This window comes from Stegostoma tigrinum, chromosome 5 (genome assembly GCF_030684315.1).
Source record: "Stegostoma tigrinum isolate sSteTig4 chromosome 5, sSteTig4.hap1, whole genome shotgun sequence".
In the NCBI taxonomy this organism is placed as follows: Eukaryota; Metazoa; Chordata; class Chondrichthyes; order Orectolobiformes; family Stegostomatidae; genus Stegostoma; species Stegostoma tigrinum.
In genome coordinates this window covers 13,514,150-13,528,304 of record NC_081358.1, presented here as the reverse complement: position 1 = coordinate 13,528,304, position 14,155 = coordinate 13,514,150, and the positions used below count along the sequence as shown (strand labels likewise).

The window sequence follows — 14,155 nt, the reverse complement described above, 5'->3', positions numbered from 1 at the left end:
GTCATCCATCACCCATCTTTGCACCTTTCCAAAGTGCCAGAATGCATTTTATTTTTTGTAATTTGTAGAATGCTTTTCTTTTAGTTTTACATTTCTCACGCTATGTCATCATTCATCACTGTCATTTATAGCATGTGGAAAACTGACCTTTCAGAATATAGATCAGCTTTGAACTCCCAATATTCTTCATTTCACCCATTAATAAAATTATCCAGTTCACTGTAAAGTCTACCTTATCCCATCAAAAGCAGCCTGACCTATGTTTAGAAACCAAGTGGCTGTTGCACATTTATTCCTTTCAAATACTACATCAAACTGTATTATAATCACTAATAGATAAATATCCACATACCTTATGGTTGTGAACAGAATCTGTTTCATTACTAAATCTAATTGGCCTGGCACATGGGTAGTTCTATAACATTTCAGGCTGAGTTTTCAAGGGTTCGTTGAGGCATGATGTGGGGCCTGGAAAATGAGAGGGAAACACTCAGTCTTGCTCTAGTGTACATTCCTACCTTCACACAAATCTACTTGTCAGATAATAGTGGGACATGCTACCTTCCCAAACGTAAAGGGTAGCCTATTAAAATTTCAAAGGACCTTAATTAAGTGTACGATTCTGATTCCATCTGATTTTTCCAAACACCAGAGTCCTGCTCAAACCAGGAGTTCACCTGCGAAATAATGGCAACATCTCAGCAACAAGAAAGGTAATCATCTGAAGATTTCATTAAAGAGACAGGAAGGATCCCACTACTACAGCGGAGAGAGTGTTTTCTTGGTTCTGGTTGACAATTCAAACTTTCATTCCCAAATTGATTGATGGCAACTAGTAGCAGAAGCATGACCTATCTATTTCAGCAATGTCCTTCTTTAATAGAGGGGCTATCGATCTCTTAGTGCGAAGGGTCCTCCTATGGGCCTTCCAGCCTTGGTAACCTGGCTACTGACCTTATCTGGATGGAGCTTGCTACTTCCAATTGAAATTGATGCCTCCCCAAAACTGTATTCCATCAGCCAGTGGTATTTTCAGGACTCTGATCTTATTTGAGCTCAGCGTTGGGATTAACGTCCTGCAATGAAAATCCAGCACATTTTTCCCCCCAAAGATTATTAGAGACACACTTAAGAAATGCACTGGCATTCTGACGAGGGCTAGACTGTTTATTTTAGCCTGTGTCAAAATTAAAATCTTCCACCAACAAATTAACTCCAACTTCTACTGTGTGCTTTTCCAACTTCAGGTACCACGACTTCAATACAATTACAAGGGAGCTTGAGGTGGGGGAAGGGGAGATTTTGAAGCTGGTGAAGTCCACATTGATACCATTGGGCTGCAGGGTTCCCAAGCGCAATATGAGTTGCTGTTCCTGCAACCTTCAGGTGGCATCATTGTGGCACTGCAGGAGGCCCATGATGGACATGTCATCTAAAGAATGGGAGGGGGAGTTGAAATGGTTCGCGACTGGGAGGTGCAGTTGTTTACTGCAAACCGAGCGGAGGCCCCACACCTCCTCCCTCACCCCTATCCCAGGCCCCAAGATGACTTTCCATATTAAGCAAAGGTTCACCTGCACATCCGCCAATGTGGTATGCTGCATCCATTGTACCCGGTATGGCTTCCTCTACATTGGGGAAACCAAGCGGAGGCTCGGGGACCGCTTTGCAGAACACCTCCGCTCGGTTCGCAATAAACAACTGCACCTCCCAGCCGTGAACCATTTCAACTCCCCCTCCCATTCTTTAGATGACATGTCCATCATGGGCCTCCTGCAGTGCCACAATGATGCCACCCAAAGGTTGCAGGAACAGCAACTCATATTCCGCTTGGGAACCCTGCAGCCCAATGGTATCAATGTGGACTTCACCAGCTTCAAAATCTCCTCTTCCCCCACCGCATCCCAAAACCAGCCCAGTTCGTCCCCTCCCCCCACTGCATCCCAAAACCAGCCCAGCCTGTCTCTGTCTTCCTAACCTGTTCTTCCTCTCACCCATCCCTTCCTCCCACCCCAAGCCGCACCTCCATTTCCTACCTACTAACCTCATCCCACCTCCGTGACCTGTCCGTCTTCCCTGGACTGACCTTTCCCCTCCCCACCTATAGTCTCCTCTCCACCTATCTTCTTTTCTCTCCATCTTTGGTTCGCCTCTCCCTCTCTCCCTATTTATGCCAGAACCCTCACCCCATCCCCCTCTCTGATGAAGGGTCTAGGCCCGAAACGTCAGCTTTTGTGCTCCTGAGATGCTGCTTGGCCTGCTGTGTTCATCCAGCTTCACACTTTATTATGTTCTTTATATCCCATGTGTTGTGTAAAGGACACTTATTTGCGCCACAACAATTTAATCCAATAGCTCCCAAATTGTGGGTGATGATTCCAACTAGGGCAGTAACAACAAAATCATGTTACTCTCCTCTCCCAATATACATTCTCATTGAGATGTCCCTCACTCTAGCACAAGCTGACAACAATATGAACTTTGAATCCACTTACAAAGGATACTGTCTGTCTTCTTTATTATTGAGCTCTCTATATTAAGGTTCTCCTCCTCGCTCTGGATAGCTTCCTCCTCTAAGTTGCCAGGGTGCACATTCTGGATACCCTTCCAATAGTTTCATCTCTCGACATGCAGGTACGAAGTATGATGCACTTGCCAAAAAAGGTTTGTTTGTGGTTCTTCACTCCATATCTCACCCAAGTTCCTCCTACTTTGACAAGCCAACCCAATTGTGAACCAATAACTTTCAGCAAGATACAGTACCCAAGTACTGCTCCCCTCATATCTGTGCCAAAGTATATCTAACTCACACTCCAGTTCTAATTAATGACTCTGAACCACTCAGCTTTGGGAGCAACATCTAATAAAGAGAAATTTAGTTAAGGCAATTGCCTGTCTAAATTTTGATGTACTGCAGCTCTGCTGCCATAACCCAACTTCACATATGCTTATTGTCTGTTCTATGTTTTTTAAGACTTATCTAAATTTACCAAAAACAGGCTTGAGATTTGAACAAAATCAACTGAAACTTTCCAAATCAGCTCTTTGCCTTGTTCCAGTGCTACGTTTTATGTTATGATCACTTCGCTTGATATTTATATTCCTCAATTCTTCAATTATAAATGCTAAAAATACAATACTAATCAGTCAAAACAAGATGATGTATAGATATATGACCTACAAACTTGGCAAACAGGAATCTGCTGTCCCTTCGATGTTTTGGTTCTGATGTCAATCTTACATCACCTTTGGGATTACTCCTATGTTCAATTTGGTTTCTTTCTTTTTTTTTTACATTCAGCCTCTGAGCTTTTGGTGCACTTTTCTACAGATACTTCCTTATATCCCGTCCTTGTTGTAAGATGTAACTTTACTGGGATATCATTCCATTAACATCAATATCCTGACCAACTACTTTTCATCTCTGATCCGGACAGCGTGCACCAGGACATTCTTGCTCTAGTGGCCACCAGTTACAAATGATTTGGGCTGCTTCTTCACATTCATATGTACACTCCACAGCAGAAAACAACCCACAGTTGGGATTATTGTCTGATTCTTTTTATTAAAAAGTCATCAGGCCTGGGTACACAGATTTCAAAATTATGATCTTTCCAAGAGTGGGGAGAATGGCAAGGGCTCATTTAAAACAGAGAATCTTTGTGCGCAAGTGTCGTACAAGGTAGTGTAGTTGATGGGAAGAAAGTTGTGCTAACTGCATACTGTTTTGTAGACCAAAATATTTTGTAACCACTATCAAATTAGTTCAAGGAGGATTAGTATGAGGTATCATTTCTGATTACAGTAAATCTTCAAGGTTAGATTAGATATGTTAACCTACAAGATTTGGCTCTGAATAAGTTTAAGTTCAAAAACATTCACCGTCAGAGTCAAATTCCTTAATTAAAATTCAGACGTCAGAGTACGAGTTTCAATCTGTAGCAGTGAATTGAAATCATGTCTAGAACCCAATTCCAACAACGTTTTAGAGAATAAACTGGATAGCCATTTGAGATAATGTTCCAAAAAACAAGCTACACACTGTTCCTTTCAAATATTATCACTTTAATGATGTTGCAGTTTTGGTTTTAGGACAATATACATTTGGTGTAAATGTCATCATCAGCTGTGACTTGTGGCTGTCAACACAAGAATCCTCTGGCGCTGGCTATCCAGACCTGAGACAAAAAATAGTTGCATAGGATATTGGTGTTATTCGAATGATACCCCAGTAAACTCACGGCGTTTCTACAAGAAAGGGATAAAGCAGACATCTGTAGAAATGTGATGGATAATAGCTTATAACCAGCTGGTGCTCTCTACGTGTTTTAAATTCTAGGTTAGATATATTTGTTGAGTTTGCTTGTAACTAACATATTAGCATTAGACCTCAAATAAAAGAACCTGCGTGTGCGTGAGAGAGAGGGACAGCGAGAGGCGGAGAGAGATTAATTAGTTTGAATGAAGAAAAGACGCGACACAAAGGCACTCTGAAGAAAAATAACTCTTATATTCTAACCTGCTGAGGTGGGCTATACACTTTGGACAGTTACAGAACATAGTCATCACCCATCCAGGACACAATTACACAGGCAAAGAAAGCCACCAAATTTCACTAGAATTACCACCACCAAAATTTAACTTCATAAATGAGATCAAGATGGCTTTTCTGCCTGATATAATTGTGAAATTCAGGAGGCAGAATAGCTTTCGTGAAAACTCTTCTTGAAATGTCAATGGTTACCTTAATTAGTAGAACCACTTTCTGATTTACTGAAGCTCTTTTTGCAATGTCCCCAGCTCCTTTAATAGGTAGTCAGGTCAGATAATATGACTACCTCCTGCATTTATGCTGAAACAATTTAGAATTTCCATCTTTAGCTTCAAAAAGTAATAGTAGTAGTAACACATACACCAAAGTGTGTACATGCATATGTAAACAATAGAGGTCGCCCACATCCATTCGCCTATCACTCCTGTACACGCTAACCTACACATGGCACAGTGGCTCAATGGTTAGCACTGCTGCCTCACAGCACCAGGAACTTGGGTTCGATTCCACCCTTGGGTGACTGTGCAGTTTACATGTTCTCCCCACGTGTGCGTGGGTTTCCTCAGGTCTTCCGGCTTCCTCCAGTCAAAAGATGTGCAGTCTGGGTGGATTGGCCATGCTATGTTGTCCAGAGTGTTCAGGGATATGTGGATTAGGTAGGTTACAAGGAGATGCGTCTGGGTGGGCTGCTCGGAGAGTCGGTGTGAACTTATTGGGCCGAAGGTCTGTTTCCACACGATAGGGAGTCTATGATTCTATACTCTGCCAACCAATCAACACCTGATTTTAAAATTTTCACACCCGAGTATGATTTTCTCTATGTTCTTAACCCTTGCAATTTCTGAAATCTCCTCCACACTCCAAAATTTGTACATTCTCAATGTAATCATTCCAATATTAATAGCCATGTCTTCAGTTGTATAAACCCAAGTTTTGGAATACTCTCCCTACACCTTTACCTCACTTTTCTCTTTTAAGAAGCTTATTAATATTTACCTCTTTCACCAACCTCATAGTATTTTATCCATTATTTCCTTTTGCAAACTTGCTGCAATCACTTTCACTGTCAAACCCTTCACTTGGGAGTTGGGGCTGAGAGGCAAATTTAGACAGAGGCAATTGCCTTGGAGTTAAGGAAATTCCACAGTGTTATCCCGGGATGGAGAAGAATAGGCTGATGGCTGAGAAGTGATGGATTGGGTTTAATTTAGATAAATGTGAGATACTGCATTTTGTTAAGGCAAATCAGAACAAGCCATATATACTTAATGGTAAGGTACTGGGGACTGCTGCTAAACAAAGAGACCTTAGAGTGCAGGTGCCTTGAAAGTGGAGTTGCAAATATATAGGATGGTGAAGAAACGTTTGGTGTGCTGCCTTTGTTGGTCAGTGCATTGACTATAGGAGTTGAGAGGATATGTTGCAGCTGTCCTGGGCATTAGTTAGAGTACTTTTGGAATACTGTGTTCAATTCCAGACTCCTAGCTATTGGAAAGATGTTGCTAAACTTGAAAGTGTTCAGAAAAGATTTCCAAGGATATTGTCAGGGTTTGACCTGCAAGGAAAAGCTGAATAGGATAGGGTTATTTTCCCTGGAGTGTCTGAGGCTGAGGGGAGACCTTATAGAAGTTCATAAAATCATGAGTGATATGGATAGGGTGGGCAGGCAAGGTCTTTCCGCAGGATAGGGGAGTCCAGAACTAGAGGGTAAAGGCTTAAGGTGAGTGGGCAAGGATTTAAAGGGGACCTAAGGGGCAGGGGGTACATGTATGCAATGAGCTGCCAGAGGAAGCAGTGGATGCTGGTACAATTACAACATTTAAAAGGCATCTGGACAGGTACATGAATAGGAAGAGTTTAAAGGGATTTGGGACAAATGGCTGGCAAAAGGGACGAGATTAGTTTTGGATATCTAGTCGGACGAGTTGAGCCGAAGGGTTTGTTTCCATGTTGTATCAGTCTAAAATGGAATAAGATCAAAAAAGTTTAAATCTAGATCCAGAAGAAGTCAAGTTCTTCTTTTATTGCAAGCAACTCTAGTCCAACATGAAAAAAGACTTCTGGTCTTTCTGGGTCCTGAGCATTCTGCCACTTGTGCTCTCCCAATTACAGATTCTGTTCATGGTAGAATAATAACTTCCCTGACACAAGGAATTACCCATGAGTCTGGAGTCAATTTTTTCAGCTTTTCCTCCATTGTTGGAGATTATTAAAAAGTAAGAGTTAAAATGTACTTTTGAAAAAAAACTTTTAACCTCATTGGCTGTTAACGTACTTTTCCAGTGCCAGGTATAATAAAAAATAGCTGGAAAAGATGGCAACCAATTGGAATGAACAAATTAATCCGGCTATGAACCACACAGCACACATAAACATACATAACAGTACTGATGGAAACGAGACAAGCATGAAAAACCAAGCAGCAAGAGGATTAATAAACTACTTGGGGGCTTAAACGATCTAATTTGTGATAGCTCACAACAATGCAAATTTAAAAAAAACACAATTTCTGCCAGTCTGCAATGAATCATTGGAATCAAAGAAATGCTTGACTTCAGCAACTAATCTCAAGAACACACTTCAAGTTTTCACAATTGTGCCAATCAAATAACTGAAGGATTTGAAACTTTCCCTAATACGTCAATATACAGGTATTACGTTTACTAAGGTATAAGCTGTTCTTCTCAGTCAAACCAAATCCAAAAACATTAAGAATTTCTCAAATTAATGTCATGTAATATTAACATGGACAGTCCTTCACATGAAATTTGCAGGCCCTTTAAACTCTAAGCATATTAAACAACCTGGTTTCCAAAAAGAACACCTTTGATTTACATTAAAATTAGAGCAGGGTAGCTACAAAATTATCTTGTGGCAATGCAGTTGTTTAAGTTAACTCAGGATTGTAGCTCATTGATGGATATTTATTCTTGGTTATGAAGATTATATTTTCAGAACATAAGCAAAGTTACTGGAAAAGCTCAGCAGGTCTGGCAGCATCTGTGGCGGAGAAAACAGAGTTAATGTTTTGGGTCCGGCAGCTCTTCCTCAGGAAAAAAAATGTCCAAAAACTTCATGTAATGATTGATGAGATGAAACAGCACAGGTCTCTGAACACGACACGTGAAACATGAGAGCTAAAAATGTTAGTATTCCAGCAACTCAACTCCTTCCAAATCACCATATAAAATTTCTGTCCCCTTAACATAACTATCAGCAACCGTGTATATTCTCACAACTGTAATTGCCATTTATAATTTAAATTCTTCCTCTGGCACTGAACTTTGATGAAGGTGTCTGGACCATTTGTTAGTACGTAAACAACGTACTACTCAAAATTCATTAGATGAATTATAAGATTTAATACACAGATAGTAAACAGCCAAAGGAAAGAATAATTTGTTTGTGGGATTCTTCTTTGTTGTTGAAAGGGTCCATTAGCTTTAAGGCATTAAGGCAAATTGACATTTAAAAAAAAATGTGTGGGTTGTTTTATTGACATTGTTGGGCATTGTCTTAGGTGCTGTGTGAAATTTGCTGTGGCTATCAAAATGTGAGCTGTGATTTCAAGAAGTTGGTGTGTGTGATTTGGCCTGAAGGCTCTTCAGTGTGTTGACAGCTTTGAACAAAGAGGTTTATTTTCCCAGCTTTGTCATTACAGAACTCCAACCAGTCATGAAAACATCTCAAGAAAGTGCTGTGTAATTGTAATGTTCAGTAAACACAACACAGCCAATGGACGTTCCCCAATCAGTGCATTTTGAGTGCGAGCAGCAGCTAAGGTAAGACGAACCTGGAAGACTGCAGCTAAGGTAAGGCAGTTTTTTAAAATTACTTACTGGTAGCGGCGTTTTCTTTTTCACAGAAGGAGCGGGAGCAGCAGAGGAAGTGACGAGGACCAGACGGGCAGCCGGGAAGGAAAGCAGTGACCATATATATCAGCAAGGCGGCTAAACCCGAGACTCTACAACTGTAGTGTCTCCCACCAGCCCTCCTCTAACCTAGTTAATAAGGTAAGGTTCATTCTAAACTTTCTCTATTGAATATAAGTTTGTTATTAATTTTATAGCAACTTGAACTAAGCTTTCTACTTTAGTACTGAGTGGGTGTTCAGATAAGTGGGGTATGGATGCTAGGGTAGTTGCTTGCTCCTCCTGCAGAATGTGGCAGGTGGGAGACATGGCACACGTCTCCGCTGGCGACATCTGCCGGAAGTGCACCCAACTCCAGCTCCTTGAAAACCGTGTTAGGGAAATAGAGATGGAGCTGGATGAACTACGGATCATTCGGGAGGCAGAGGGGGTAATTGAGAGGAGTTACCGGGAGTTGGTCACTCCTAAGGCTCAGGACAAGGATAGATGGGTTACAGTTAGGGGGAGGAAAGGGGACAGACAGACAGTGCAGAGATCCCCTGTGGGCATTCCCCTCAGCAATAAGTATACCGTTTTGGATACTGCTGGGGGCGATGACCTACCAGAGGAAAGCCATAGTAGTCAGTTCTCTGGCACTGAGCCTGACACTGTGGTAAAGAAGGGAAGGGGGTAGAACAGAAAAGTACTCGTGGTAGGGGACTCGATAGTTAGGGGAATCGACAGGAGATTTTGTGGTCAGGATTGGGATTCTCGGAAGGTATGTCGCCTCGCTGGTGCCAGGGTCCTGGACATCTCCGATCGGGTGTATAAGGTTCTAAAAGGGGAGGGCGAACAGCCAGAAGTCGTGTTACATATTGGCACTAATGATATAGCCAGAAAAAGGATTGAGGATATCAAAAGTGATTTCAGGGAGTTAGGATGGAAGCTGCAAAGCAGGACGAACAGAGTAGTGTTCTCTAGTTTATTACCGGTGCCACGAGATAGCGAGGCGAGGAACAGGGAGCAGGCGCAGCTTAACACGTGGTTGCGCAGCTGGTGTAGGAGGGATAGCTTCAGATATGTAGACAATTGGAATGCCTTCTGGGGAAGGTGGGACCTGTACAAGAAGGACGGGTTGCATCTGAACCGGAAGGGGACCAATGTCCTGGGTGGAAGGTTTGCTCGAGTAGTTCGAGAGGGTTTAAACTAGTATGGCAGCGGGGTGGGAACCTGAGCTGTATACCAGAGGTGAGAGTTGATGCAGGTGAGGCAATAGCAAGAGGTAGACCAGCTAGTGGGAAGGATTTTCCTGGGAAGGAACCAAGGGATCAGTTAAAGTGTGTTTGCTTTAACGCAAAGAGTATCAGGAATAAAAGTGATGAACTTAGAGCATGGATCAGTACCTGGTGCTATGATGTTGTGGCCATAACAGAAACATGGGTTTCTCAGGGGCAGGAATGGTTGCTGGGTGTTCCAGGGTTTAGAGCATTTAAAAAGAATAGGGAGGGGAGAAAAAGAGGAGGGGGTGTAGCACTACTAATCAGAGAGGGTATCACAGCCACAGAAGCTTCCATTGTCGAGGAAGATCTGCCTACCGAGTCAGTATGGGTGGAAATTAGGAACAGCAAGGGAGTAGTCACCTCGTTAGGGGTTTACTACAGGGCCCTCAATAGCAGCAGGGAGATTGAAGAAAGCATAGGTCGGCAGATTTTGGAAAAGTGCGGACGTAGTAGGGTTGTTGTAATGGGTGACTTTAACTTTCCCAATATTGATTGGAACCTCCTTCGAGCAGAAGATTTGAATGGAGCAGTTTTTGTAAGGTGTGTTCAGGAGGGTTTCCTCACTCAGTACGTTGACAGGCTGACGAGGGGAGAGGCCATTCTAGACTTGGTGGTCGGAAACGAGCTGGGGCAGGTATCAGATCTTGTGGTGGGAGAGCATTTTGGTGATAGTGACCATAACTGCCTCACATTCTACACAGCTATGGAGAAGGAGAGGATTAGGCAAAATGGGAGGACATTTAATTGGGGAAGAGGAAACTATGATGCGATTAGACATGAGTTAGGAAGTATGGACTGGGAGCAATTGTTCCATGGTAAAGGCACTATAGACATGTGGAGACTGTTTAAGGAACAGTTGTTGCGAGTGATGAATAATTATGTCCCTCTGAGACAGGCAAGAAGGGGTAAGATAAAGGAACCTTGGATGACGAAGGCGGTGGAGCTTCTCGTCAAAAGGAAGAAGGTAGCTTACATAAGGTGGAGGAAGCTAGGGTCAAGCTCAGCTCTAAAGGATTACAGGCAGGCAAGGAAGGAGCTCAAAAGTGGTCTGACGAGAGCCAGGAGGGGGCACGGGAAAGGCTTGGCAGAACGGATTAGGGAGAACACAAAGGCATTTTACGCTTATGTGAGGAATAAGAGAATGGTCAAAGAAAGAGTAGGGCCGATCAGGGATAGCATAGGGAACTTGCTTATGAAAGAAACGAACATTGTAGTGAATGAAACCTTTGAAGAGCAGGTGTGCATGCTGGAATGGAGAGAGATAGAGGAAGCTGATGTGCCGAAAATTTTGTCAAACATTAAGATTGACAAGTCGCCAGGCCCGGACCAAATTTGTCCTCGGCTGCTTTGGGAAACGAGAAATGCAATTGCTTCACCACTTGCGAGGATCTTTGCATCCTCGCTCTCCACTGGAGTCGTACCTGAGGACTGGAGAGAGGCAAATGTAATTCCTCTCTTCAAGAAAGGAAATAGGGAAATCCCCGGCAATTACAGACCAGTAAGTCTCAAGTCCGTTGTCTGCAAGGTGTTAGAAAGGATTCTGAGGGATGGGCTTTATGACCATCTGGAAGATCATGGCCTGATTAAATGCAGTCAACACGGTTTTGAGAGGGGCAGGTCATGCCTCACAAACCTTATCGAGTTCTTTGAGGACGTGACTAGAAAAGTTGATGAGGGTCGAGCTGTGTATGTGGTGTATATGGACTTCAGCAAGGCATTTGATAAGGTTCCCCATGGTAGGTTCATTCAGAAGGTCAGGAGGAATGGGATACAGGGGAACTTAGCTGTCTGGATACAGAATTGGCTGGCCGACAGAAGACAGCGAGTGGTAGTAGAAGGAAAATATTCTGCCTGGAAGTCAGTGGTGTTCCACGGGGCTCTGTCCTTGGGCCTCTACTGTTTGTAATTTTTATTAATGACTTGGATGAGGGGATTGAAGGATGGGTCAGCAAGTTTGCAGACGACACGAAGGTTGGAGGTGTCGTTGACAGTATAGAGGGCTGTTGTAGGCTGCAACGGGACATTGACAGGATGCAGAGATGGGCTGAGAGGTGGCAGATGGAGTTCAACCTGGAGAAATGTGAGGTGATACATTTTGGAAGGTCGAATTTGAAAGCTGAGTACAGGATTAAGGATAGGATTCTTGGCAGTGTGGAGGAACAGAGGGATCTTGGTGTGCAGATACATAGATCCCTTAAAATGGCCAACCAAGTGGACAGGGTTGTTAAGAAAGCATATGGTGTTTTGGCTTTCATTAACAGGGGGATTGAGTTTAAGAGTCGTGAGATCTTGTTGCAGCTCTATAAAACTTTGGTTAGACCGCACTTGGAATACTGCGAACAGTTCTGGTCGTCCTATAATAGGAGAGATGTGGATGCTTTGGAGAGGGTTCAGAGGAGGTTTACCAGGATGCTGCCTGGACTGGAGGGCTTATCTTATGAAGAGCGGTTGACTGAGCTCAGACTTCTTTCATTGGAGAAAAGGAGGAGGAGAGGGGACCTAATTGAGGTATACAAGATAATGAGAGGCATAGATAGAGTTGATAGCCAGAGACTATTTCTCAGGGCAGAAAAGGCTAACACGAGGGGTCATAGTTTTAAGCTGGTTGGAGGAAGTATAGAGGGGATGTCAGAGGCGGGTTCTTTACACAGAGAGTTGTGAGAGCATGGAATGCGTTGCCAGCAGCAGTTGTGGAAGCAAGGTCATTGGGGACATTTAAGAGACTGCTGGACATGCATATGGTCACAGAAATTTGAGGGTGCACACATGAGGATCAACGGTCAGCACAACATCGTGGGCTGAAGGGCCTGTTCTATGCTGTACTGTTCTATGTTCTATGTTTCCGTTCCCATTCCTACAACATAATCAACTAACCCGCAAAGTCAATCGACCCCATTTTTTCCTACTGAATACATGTTCTTTGAGTTTGTCTTATTAACTATATCCTGTCTGACACATCTGGAAGACTGAAATTCTATCAATACAACTGTGAACCAAAAAGAAATTTCTAAGTCTGTCGACAAATAATCATGAACACAGCAGGTCAAGCAGCATCAGAGGTGCAGGAAAGCTGACATTTCCAGTCGAGACCCTTGTTCAGAAATGGGGGAGGGGAAGGGGATTCAGAAATAAATAGGGAGAGAAGGGGGCACAGATAGAAGATGGATAAAGGAGAAGATAGGGTGAGAGGAAACAGACAGGTCAAAGAGGTGCGTACGAAGGTGGTCCCCAACCCTCCGCTTGGTTTCCCTGATGTACAGGAGGCCACAACGGGTACAACGGATACAGTATAGCTTGGGCCCATGCAGGTACCCATGGCCACCCTCTTTGTCTGGTTTATCTCAGCATCAGCAGTTCCTACCACCCCAAATTATCATGTTGGATTCATGATCCTACTCCCTATATGGACATCCAGATTGCCTTTGATATTGTTCATTGCTGCCTTATACACACAGAGATGAAGTCTAGGATCAAAAATTAACCTTCTGATCAGACTGCAGTCATCATTAAGGATAAAATGTTGCATAAACAACCATTAGACAACAAAGCAATAACTCAATCATTTAGGCACAGATTTCAACTGCAGCCTTGCAGCACACTAATATTTACGTAAATTCTAACAGGTGACAGGTCGTGCCAATAGATCCTTTTATCGGCAAGGAAAACATTTTCAAATCCAAGTTTTTCCATTTAAGACTACTCATTATTCTAACTAAATGGCTATTTTCAAACACTTGCAAATTTCAAGACAAATTTGCCTGAAAAATCTTGTTAAAATCACTCCTTATCTCTCCTTGTTAAAATCACATTCATTATTTTCATTAACCACCGACAACACATAAATGTTACCAGCAGACAATCAAGTTCATTTCTTATTTTCTCTGCTATGGTACATTCTTTGCCTCTTATAATAATTATTATAAGTTAATTAGTTAACATTTGAATAATTCAAGTGTTCAATTAAAATTCAACAATTTATTCTCTGACCTCATATTTGAATATTAAATATGGCTATGTTTCACTTTTTAAATTAAGATTGAATTAAGATTGCTACTCAGACATTTTAAAAGTACAACAAATGCAACGACCATTTAATTTGACAGCAATTTCTGCCCATCTTTTGAGTACACACCCAAAAAAATTAGAAATCTATATCGTACTCTGCTTATTTTGTGAACATCGCGCTGGTATAAAAAGGGGCTGAAAAGATTCAGTTAGGGTAACCACAGAACCCAGGAATTCGGGATTTGGACAGCATAACCAAATATTTCTATCTCTGGAGTATGATATGAAAAATAATTTATAATGAGTCAACAGCATTTAATGTGCCTTGGATAACAGAGGCCAATCAAAAGCTTTACAAGTACGATCTTACCAATAAGTTGTCATACAATATAATACAGACGAGATTTTCAACAGATGTGTTGTTTAAAATGGACAAAAGACTTGTGACTGCATCGCGATATCAAGTC

The 14,155-nt window shown here is 42.4% G+C and overlaps 1 protein-coding gene across 4 annotated transcripts in view; it reads right to left on the bottom strand.

Moving 5' to 3' along the window:
- rad21b (RAD21 cohesin complex component b) overlaps positions 1-14,155 on the bottom strand; it is a 53,933-nt gene that overhangs the window by 38,922 nt on the left and 856 nt on the right. The window contains exon 2 of one of the 4 annotated variants that reach the window (XM_048529904.2): positions 353-468. The exons of the other annotated variants lie outside the window; for them this stretch is intronic. The gene's annotated coding sequence lies outside the window, so the exon portion shown is untranslated. The remainder of the gene's footprint in view (positions 1-352; positions 469-14,155) is intronic. 4 annotated transcript variants of the gene reach the window in all.